Below are 10,149 nucleotides of genomic sequence, written 5' to 3' on the forward strand. Positions count from 1 at the left end.
GGAGAAGTTGGAGGAGTAGAAGAGGGTAAACTGTGATCAGAATATATTGTATGAAAAAAAAACTATTTTTAATGAAAAAGAATGAAAATAAGAGAGGCGGGGCGAGTGCGGGACCAAGGGAAGCAAAGCTGGAGCTGCAGGCAACCTCTCGGCCGCGGTATCTCAGACCCATTCTTAAGGAACTGAGAAGTTAATCTTCCAAAATGTCAAAAAGACCATCTTATGCCCCACCTCCCACCCCAGCTCCTGCAACACAAATGCCCAGCACCCCAGGGTTGGTGGGATACAATCCATACAGTCATCTCGCCTACAACAACTACACGCTCAGGGGAACCCGGTTATCAATGGCCAAGTCAAGCCGTCCTCTGGCACTACAACTTCAAAGCCTCCAACCAGACGAGCCACTGATGAACATGAGGTACAACAGAAAGGTCTGAGACCAAGTAAAGGCTTCTAACCCTGGCCTGAAGTTGTGGGACTTTGGCAAGGTTATCGGTGGCATGCGGCGAGATCTCACTGATGAAGAGAAACAAGATTATCTAAATGAATACAAGGCAGAAAAGATTGAGTACAGCGAGTTTATGAAGATCTATCACAATGCCCCTGCCTACCTGGCGTACAGTAATGCAAAAAGTTGTGCGGAAGCTGCATTAGAGGAAGAGTTCACAGTGACAGTCTCGCATGGGGAAAAGGAGAACCTTACGTGAGCATTCATGTAACCCATTATTACATGAGAACCCAATGATTATGATGATGGCTTTTCAATGAAGCATACAGCCACTGCCCGTTTCCACAGAAACCACAACTTCATGGATGAGGTCCTCAGTGAGAGTGTGGTTCCTGATGTGTGGTCGGTTGTCATAACAGCTAGAATGCAGGTCCTCAAGTGACAGGTCCAGTCTTTAATGGTTCAGCAGCAGAAACTAGAAGCCGAGCTTCTTCAGATAGAGGAATGACACCAGGAAGAGAAGAGGAAAACCCTGGAAAGCACAGTCCTTTAACAATGAACTTGAAAGGCTGTGTGGTCTGAGGGTGGAAGTAGACGCGGAGAAGACTGCCGCTGAGACGGCACAGGCGGAGGAACAGGCCCGCAGAAGGCAGGAGGAGAGGGAGAAGGAGGCCGCAGAGCAAGCTGAGCGCATTCGGGGCAGCATCGGCCGGGCAGAGCAAATCTCAACAAAGCTGAGGAGGAGGAGAACATCCCGATGGAGACAGAGGAGACGCACCTTGGGGACACTGCAGAGAGCGAGCAGGTAGTGAAGAAGGCACATCTACTCCCAAGGGCAAGGAGGGTGGGCAGGAGGGGTTGACACCATGGAGGAAGGGACCAGTGACAGGAACAGCGGCTCAGAGAGAGCAACAGCGCCACAGTGGAGGAGCCGCCCACAGACCCAGTGCCAGAGGACGAGAAGAAGGAGTAATGTTGCCTTGTTTGATGTGAACAACGTTTTTAAATGAAAAAAAAAAAAAAGAAAAAAAAAAGGAAGAAAGAAAAATATTAGAAACGTGTCAATCTATAGGTGGAGATTTTCATATATTATTAGTTTGAAAATACAGGCAAGAAATAGAAAATGCACATTTACTGATAACTGTTAAAATTACTGGGAAGAACTGAAAAGAAAGATGGTTAATTATTTCTATACATTCCTGCACCCCTTAAAGTAAATTAGTATCCATTATGTTTGGGAATTCAGAAAAATGATAGCTGTGAACAATAGGGACATAAATACAGATGGCTGCATTTATGCTGACATACAGCCCATACCTATAGACCCAGAAGTCCAGAGGCTGAGGCAAGAGGACCATGAGTTTGGAGCCAGCCTGGGCCACATAGTGAAACCTTGTCTCAAAACAGCAAAAACTCAAAAATCAATATATTCCACAAGTATTTACATTCTTCCACTTAATTTTACGTTCAGCATCTGGAGTTGGCATGAAGCTCAGTGGTAGAGCACCTGCCAACATGCACAGGGTCCTGGATTCAAGGTCACCGCCCCCCCAAGGTCACTGCCCCCCCAAGGACAGAAAAGCATGAAAGAAAACAGTGCAGTACATGTCTGGGACCAGTTACTTTAAAAACTTATAAAAGTGGAACATACTGGATTCCATCTGTTGTCTCTTTCCCAGCCATTATAAACCAAGGTCCAAATAAAGAATTGGGATTCTGAGGAATTTCCAGACATGGCAGCTCTAATGCCTCATTCTATATTTATGTCCCTATTATTTGGAGCAATCTGTTTTCCTTAAATCACAAAAAGGTCTCAGGGGTCCCCAATACTGTGCCTCGGATGATGCTATTTTTCCTCACTCATCATCCATCCTGGCCTGGGACCCACTTAGGTACATTCCAAGACCCATCTCTGTTCTCAGCAGTTTAATCTCTGTATGTTACACCTGACTCCTTGCCCTGGCCATAGATGCAGTAATTAGAGCCCACCTCTTATGTAGGGGGTGGAGAGCTATGTGTCTTCCTTAACCACCAAGCACTCTTAGATCTTGCACAGGATCCTCCTTCAGTTCCCCACACAGAGAAGAGAGTCATAGATCTGTCCCTAGAATGGTGACAAGGGATAATGTAAATTATATCTGCACAATGCCTCTAGATGGCTTGGCACAGTGCAAGCATTCAGCGACAAGTGGTGGGTGAGTGATGGGGTCCAGAGCAGACAATGGCTTCTAACGTCCCTACCACACACGCAGGTCCACAGCCCCCTCTTTTCTCATCCAGCACTCTACTCCTCTATTCACTAAATACCCGAAGGCCCCAGCCTGTGCATAACACTCCACTCAGTGAGGCCACTTATCCCATCCCTCAGACTTGCCTCTGACTCTATTTCCTTGCTTCCTCCTTCTTCTTTCCTTCTGTCTGACACATTGGCTTCCTAGCCTGTCTTTGAATTATTCAATGATAAATTTGCCTTTCCCATTTTCTCCTTCTAGAATATTATTCTCCCAGTTTCCTGCTCATTGTCATGCGTATGATACGTATGAGACCATCTTAGCCTACAGGAGCTGGCCCTCTGTGTGCTCTTCTGTGCATCACAGTGCTGACATTCCTGCCTCTGTTTTGGTTCCTCTTAGTAGCATGTAAGCATCGCTGTTATAAGGATATTTTTGTCTTCAGTGTACATAGTAGGACCTCAGGAAACAATCTGTGTATAACATGTTGTCAGAGGATCTGTATGAGTTCCATGAGGGAACCAGGTTGCTAATTTGGAAGCCAACAGCTCAGAACTTTCTTTTTGCTTCAGTTACAACAATTCTGTCCTAGCACAACATGGTTTTAACAAGCTAGCTAGCAGACTGCCACAGTAAATGTTGTTTGTGTACAAGGCATCTTTATGTGGAGCCTAATAAAACAGCCCTACGGCACCAGAATCTTCAAATTGAGTGACTGGTTAACTGTTAGACCATAAATAATTTGAGCTGGCAAGAAACACTCTCTGTTTAGCATGTGGTGGTACCCTGTCACTTCTCTGGACTCCATCTGGCATCCTGGAATATTATAGACTAAAAAGTAATAAAAAATGGACTATGGTCAAGCAGCCCAAGTCAGAGGCAAAGGAAAGAAGGCCTGAAACATTAGGAAAATGAGGGTGCCACTCAGCCAAGCTCAGCAACAGTTGGCACTGTGTGAACTTGTAATGGTGCTACTGTCTTGTGGCCATAAATATGGCCATAACTAGGAACTGAGGATGCTGTGAAAGAAAGGGTGTGTGTGTCTGTCCTTAAGGAAAGGAGAGCAACTGTCCATTCCTTCCACTCCACTTTACTGATGCATGTGAATGTTTTCACAGCATACCAATGGCCTGGCAGTGAACATTTGGTATTTTTAGCATTTTCAGGACACTAGAGTAGGAGCAAAATGGACTTGCATTTAAACCACAAATGACCATTTCTAGTTTGGTGGCCTTGAGCAAATTAGTTAACCTTTCTGAACCTCAGTTTCTACATCTTCAAAATGAAATGGATTTGATGAGATGGCTTAACAGGTAAAGGCTCTTGTTGCCAATAGTCACGAATTAAATCCTATACACAGAACCTACCTGCTAAAGAGACAGGATCAAGTCTCTTGCAAGTTTTCCTCTGACCATCACATACATGCTGTAGTATATGCTCATGTACACATAACCATATACACACAAAAATGTAATGATAATGTTTTAAAGTACTTAATATAGGATGAACAAACTTCTGATATTTTATGTTGATGGATCTTAGAACAACTACCCAAGACCCCTCGCCCCACTCATTAGATATGACTTATTATCTAAATTAATGCTGCCAATGAAAAAATATAAAACAAGCATTGAGTCTTTGGGAATTTATAATAAAGTAGAAAAGAATGCTGGAACTTTCTGGTCAGCACCTTCAAATGCCTCTGGAGAATAAGGAGTTCTGCAAAGGTGGCGTGGATCTTTAATGGGTTTCTTTAATGGGTTTCTTTAATGGATCCTTTCACAGTTCTGCATTTGTGCACTTGACACCAAATATTCCTAAGCTTTGTCATTATTTTCCAGTGCTGCTGAAGAAGAGACCAAACCTTCACCTGAGCTCAAGAGCTTGTTTTCTGGCCTGTGAGGATGTGCTGTCCTCACCTGACCTGACAGTATCAAAACTTTTGTTCCTGTCCATCGACTGCTCAGTCTCTGACAGCCACACCTTGTTTCTTAGCTACTACAATAGGATAACAAGGACTTTTGCCCAGCATGACAGGTCACAAAAGAGCAGCAGCTAACATGGAATATACACCGCCCCAGATAGGTTCTTCCCTTGGGTGGCAGGTACCCAGTCCATCAAAGTCATAGAGCATTTATTCATTCCTCTGCATTCTTTATGACTCAAGTTCAATCCAGCTGGAAGCACCAGCCCTCAAATTTGGCTGTCTAGGTGACAATACTGATTTACGGTACTAAGAAGAGCCATCTCAACCTCAGAAGATGGGGCAGGTAGAAGACTGAGCTAGCAGAGGGTTCTTTTGGATTGGGGTGTTTTGTACCCCACAGGGACCACAATTAGGTTCCCTGGAAAAGCCACAGTGTAGGAGAAAATAAAGCATCTAGAAATTGTTATCAAAGCAGTGTGCAGAAAGAGCAGTGCTGACCCCTTGCAAGCTGGGAATCTCCCCAGTTACAACCCCCCACATCCTCTCACAGATCCTCTGAGACAATTCAGCCCACCCCCTCCATACAAAGAAATCTGCAGATTGCTTTTCCATAGCAGATGTTCCATGGGGCCCAACCTGCTCATTCTGAACAAGCTGTCAGGGGCTATACTCAAAGCAGACCTAATCAATTTCTGCATATTTCAAGTTATCCCCATAACCCAGGCTCTTAGGAGACCTGCCCCTGCTTATTTCTATCCAACCTCTGTTTTTGGCTATAGAACAAAGATAATTTTTATAAAGGATGAGATGAGTTCAAGAAGTCTCTTGGGCTGAGTGTATTAGGAGCCATACCTACTGCCTCACTCAGGGGTGATAATGAGTGTCTTTAAAAGTTCTTTTACAAACTGTTAGTCATGGTGTGTCTGGAAAGACAAAGCCTCAGTATCCAAGAACAGAGTAAGTGTGATGTGTTTGATCAAGTGGCAGGCCATCTACAGAAAACTACAGAGGGACAAAGCAGCACTTGTGGTAAAACTCAAATGCTGAAAGTCTTGAGAGATTCAAGCAAGTCCTGTAAAACAGAGGCATCAAAGGAACAAAAGAAATCAATCAGAAATTAAGAGTTATGGATATCAAGTGTATTGTACACACTGTTCTGGATCCTTAGGCTACAAGGGATGAATAAAACATAATCCTGCCCCTTGCTGAAAGTGCAGGAAGAAAACTGGGGGTTTGATCTTTAACTGATGCTAAAACACAGATGTCATCTTGACATTGTTTAAGAAGCTGGGCTTAAAGGGTCGGTTGTATGTAGTGCTGAGCTGACCCAATAGATTTGTACCCCAACTCCCTGTCTCTGGACTGCTGGAGCAGGACCTATTCTTCCCCCAACCCCAAGGGATTCCAGAGGAGATGGACTGCACTAGGAATTACCAAGTTCCTATGAAGTCGGGGCAAAGGCATTCTGAAAGTAAATGTGGTATATACATTTAAACAATGAATTGCTCATTCTCTTTGCTTTGAAACTGAACAAAACTGGGCAACCTTTGAATCGAGTACAATTCAAACATGTATATAGAGCCACAAGGACTACATAATGACATGCAGCTGTGAGTCAGTAGTCTCTTTGAAGTAAACTACGTTTGTTGATTTGCTTTTAATATATTTGAATATTTTAGAATTATCTTCAAAACAACTGGAAACCCAAGCTAGACTTATATGGTCCTGATCTTTTGTCTAGAGAGCAACAGCAACGATTTTAATTTTTGCTTTGTTAGGAAAGCTCTGGGGGTCATTAGATACTTAGCCACAGTTAACAATCAACAATCACTGTAATTGTTCAGCTACTTTCAGAGAATTGCCTCTATAATACCTTGATTATGTCATTCTCCAAGAATAGTGATGATTGATTATTCTATTATTTGAAGGACCAAAACCTTGACAAGCAGTGACATATCTGTGTCTTGATGCTTCTGGCCTAATGGAAAGTGTAATTAATCTAAAAGGGAATTTTCACAATTGAGTGTCTTGTGATTGATTTAGAAAAGTTTTAAGAACTACGTGTGTTTATCTATTTAATCAAAGAGATTTGTGCCTGGTGAGAAATCCCTTAGGTGTAAGCAGTTCCCCATTCTCGCAGGCTGTCTTCTGTACCTTCTTGTGAAAGATGTGAGTACACCAAGTGTAGAGCTGAGGCAAGGGGACGTTGGGTAGCAAGAGTGTGTACAGTGAGATGCTTCAGGTTGCAACACTTTCCTGTTTCCTAGCTCAGATGCTCGCTCACTCATGACATGGAAATATGACAAAATGAAGAAAATCCAAAGAGAAACTAAAAAGGAAAAGAATATAAGCCTTGAAAAAGAAACAATAAACAATAACAAAAATATTATATTGGTACCTCAAATTTAGTGATACCCTCTCTCTCTTTTGTTTAAAGTTGGCCAGCATTGCTATACTTATATTCATAAATATATATTATAAATTATATTTATAATTTTATCACAGATAACCACCCAGTTTGGCGCTTTGTATGATCTTTAATTGGTGCAGCTAACATCTCCATTTAAAATTGTAAGCAAACGTGAAATTCTATCAGCTTGCCTAGAGTGTGGTCTCATTTAGCTTTAATAAAATTTGGCTTTTAGCAGTGTCATGGATTCTCTAATTCACTGCTGTAGTCACTTTAAGTAGACCACGAACACCCAAGGATGCTAATATAAAGCAAATCAAACATGACAGTTTTTACATCAGTGTTTAAAGCCCCCAAATAACAACCTTTAAACTTCAACAGAAACAATTCTCATAAGAGCTTTGTTGTGTTTGGATAACAGTAACTGACCTTTCTGAGATAGTCACTCTCAATATGTGATTACATTAGTTACTTGTCTCTGTTGTGACAAACACAACTTTAATGAGGGTAAACTTGGCTTATAGTTCCAGAGGATAAAAATCTATCATAGTAAAGAAGGTATGGCCCCAGGAGAAGAATGTGGCTAGTCACTTGGCATCCACAGTAAGGAAACAAGGAAGAGATGAATGCTGGTGCTCAGCTTGCTTCTTCCTTCTTATCCAGTCTAGGATCCAGCCTGTGGGATGGTATCACTTACATTTATGGTGGGTCTTCCCACCTCAGTTTACCTAATTTATATAATCCTTCAAATGCTTGCTGAGAGATTTGTTTTCCAAATCTCATCAAACTGGCAATCAAGACTGATCAACCAATAAGTAAGACAACAATTTCTGCTACTATGTCCTGGAAACACTTCAGAGAATCCCAAGGGAGTAGGAGGAAACCACAGTGTTTCTGTGTAGTGAGGAGCAAGTTCCATGACCTGATGCAGTTCTCAAATGAAAAAGTAAGGCAGTTTACCCGGGCACGTGAGACATACGGAGAGGATGAGAATGAATGGGGAAAAGCTTGGCAGTCAGACTATGCAATTAGCGTGTTTGTGGCTTTCCACTATAGTTATGTGTAAGAGAACTAACACTGAAGCTTAGGTTTCCAATTCTGTGCACACTATAACCAGCCCTCCCCACTAACAGAAAAGACATGATTTGGGTAGGAAAATAAAACCTGGCTCCTAGAGTGTTTCAGGGAAGCCATAAAATACAAAGGCCTTTATGATGTGCCCTAGAAAGTCAGCAGAGTGCACCTGTAGTGGCCCAATCCCCATCTGTGTTCTCAGGTCTCTCTGCCATTGTTGACTTTTGTAGATGAATCAATAGAAATGAAGCCAATTTGCACTCGGATTTGTCAGATCAAAATTTCAAAGTCGATTTCAGTTTCTAAAATTCCTTTAAGGCTCATGTTCAGAGAGGTGACATGCTGCATAGCCTGGCCCCAAACCATACCAAAGAATGTAAGACAGACATTAAGCATTCTGCTTATAGTTCCGAGATTAAAATGTCAGCATGGTTTCTCTCTCCCGAGGCCTCTTGTAGAAGATAAAACAGTCATTGCATTGACTAGATAGTAAGGAGATAGTCCCATAAAAGGTAGCAGGAAGGACCTCAGAATGGTTGTGGGACTGAGAACAAATGTTGACATTTGCTGGCATTGTGGCAGGATCTCAGTCACTTTCTTGGGTGCTAACATAATGAGAAGCTATTGGAAGATAAGAAGGAAGATATGATTAGCTTATTCATGCAGTTTAGTGAGAAAATGTGGCTGTGTGCTGAGAGCCAGGAGTCTCTGGTAACTTGACTGAGGTCTCTAGAGGGTCTTCATTCCTGCAGCAGTAAAGTAGGATGAAGAGAGAAACAGAATGTCAAATGCAAAAGGAACCAGCTGCTAGAAAGTCTGGAAGCTTTTTCCTGTGAAGGCTACATGTGAGGGACAGAACAAGTAAGATAAAACCTTGGGATCAAACATAATGGAGAAGGTAGGTACTACACAAATTGGATCATGCCACTGAAATTCCATTGAGATGCTAACCTTTCTCCTCCTATGACCCATTTCTGTTCCTACTTCTAGTGACCTGTTTCTAGTTTAATCCCTTGTTCTAGGACAGAAGAATCTAGAAATCTCATAGGGGCCCTCCGGAGCTAATTTATGCCTATATACCATGATTTTGTTTTCTTCACTTACAAAGTGAGTCTGGGTATTATGTTTTTTGTCTTGCTTGAGAAGTAACGAAACTTCTGAAATCCTTTATGTGTCGAAAGGCAAATGGAAGTGGTGTAGAACAAATGCTCTGGAACTGGGCTGGTTGAATTAAGGTTCACATTTTACTGATTTTAGCCACATGGTTATAGGCAAATATTGAGTATCCTTCATGTGTGTTAGAGCAATGATGATCATTTTCTCTAAGGCTAATGAGGGAAAAATATTAATTAATAAATCAGAAGGCCTTATTTGAAATGCCTGGACTACTATAAACCTAGTGGCTTACAACAGTACACATTTATTGTCTCATGGAACTATAGGTGAAACTCTGCCATAGATCTTATTGAGCTAGAATCAAGGATAGTATCACCTCCCAGCATGGCTAAGAGCTAGCTTGAATTCTCCTTAATTCACGTGTAAACCTCAGAATCTCAGACTTCTCATATTTAAAGAGGCAATTAAATTAAAAAGGAGACATTGTGGTATGGGCCTCTGATCTAATCTGACTATTGTCCTTACTAAAACAAGAGACTTGGACTCAGAGTGAGTCACCAGGAATGTGCTACTCCTGTAGAAGAAAGACCCAAAAGGACACAGCAGACAGGCTATTGCTTAAAAGGCAGGAGGAGAGACCCCTAGAATAATCTGGCCTTATGACACTCTGATCCTGATGTTCAGTTCCAGAATATGACAAGGTAAACTTTCATGTTTAAACCCCCCCCCCCATTCCTGGTTCATGCTGTAACTTCCTATGAAGTCTCTAGAGGCAACTTGCATTACTTGGCTCATGATCCTCCTACCCACATTCCAAGTGAGCCACAAGGCATGGCTCTTCTCACATGATGCCTATGTGGCCTCCTCTTTGGTCTCCACTCCTAATAAATCTTGGAATTACTTTGGTGGTCCTGACTTTTGTGGCATTTCTGAGTAGCACCCT

The 10,149-nt window shown here is 42.2% G+C and overlaps 1 pseudogene across 1 annotated transcript; it reads left to right on the forward strand.

Annotated features, from left to right (window-relative positions):
* Positions 1–203: 203 nt before the first annotated feature.
* LOC308427734 (SWI/SNF-related matrix-associated actin-dependent regulator of chromatin subfamily E member 1-like) lies at positions 204–1,421 on the forward strand (annotated as a pseudogene). The gene has a single exon. The product of its transcript is annotated as an SWI/SNF-related matrix-associated actin-dependent regulator of chromatin subfamily E member 1-like (transcript).
* The last annotated feature ends 8,728 nt before the right edge of the window (positions 1,422–10,149 follow it).

This window comes from Micromys minutus (assembly GCF_963924665.1).
Source record: "Micromys minutus genome assembly, chromosome: 12".
In the NCBI taxonomy this organism is placed as follows: domain Eukaryota; kingdom Metazoa; phylum Chordata; class Mammalia; order Rodentia; family Muridae; genus Micromys; species Micromys minutus.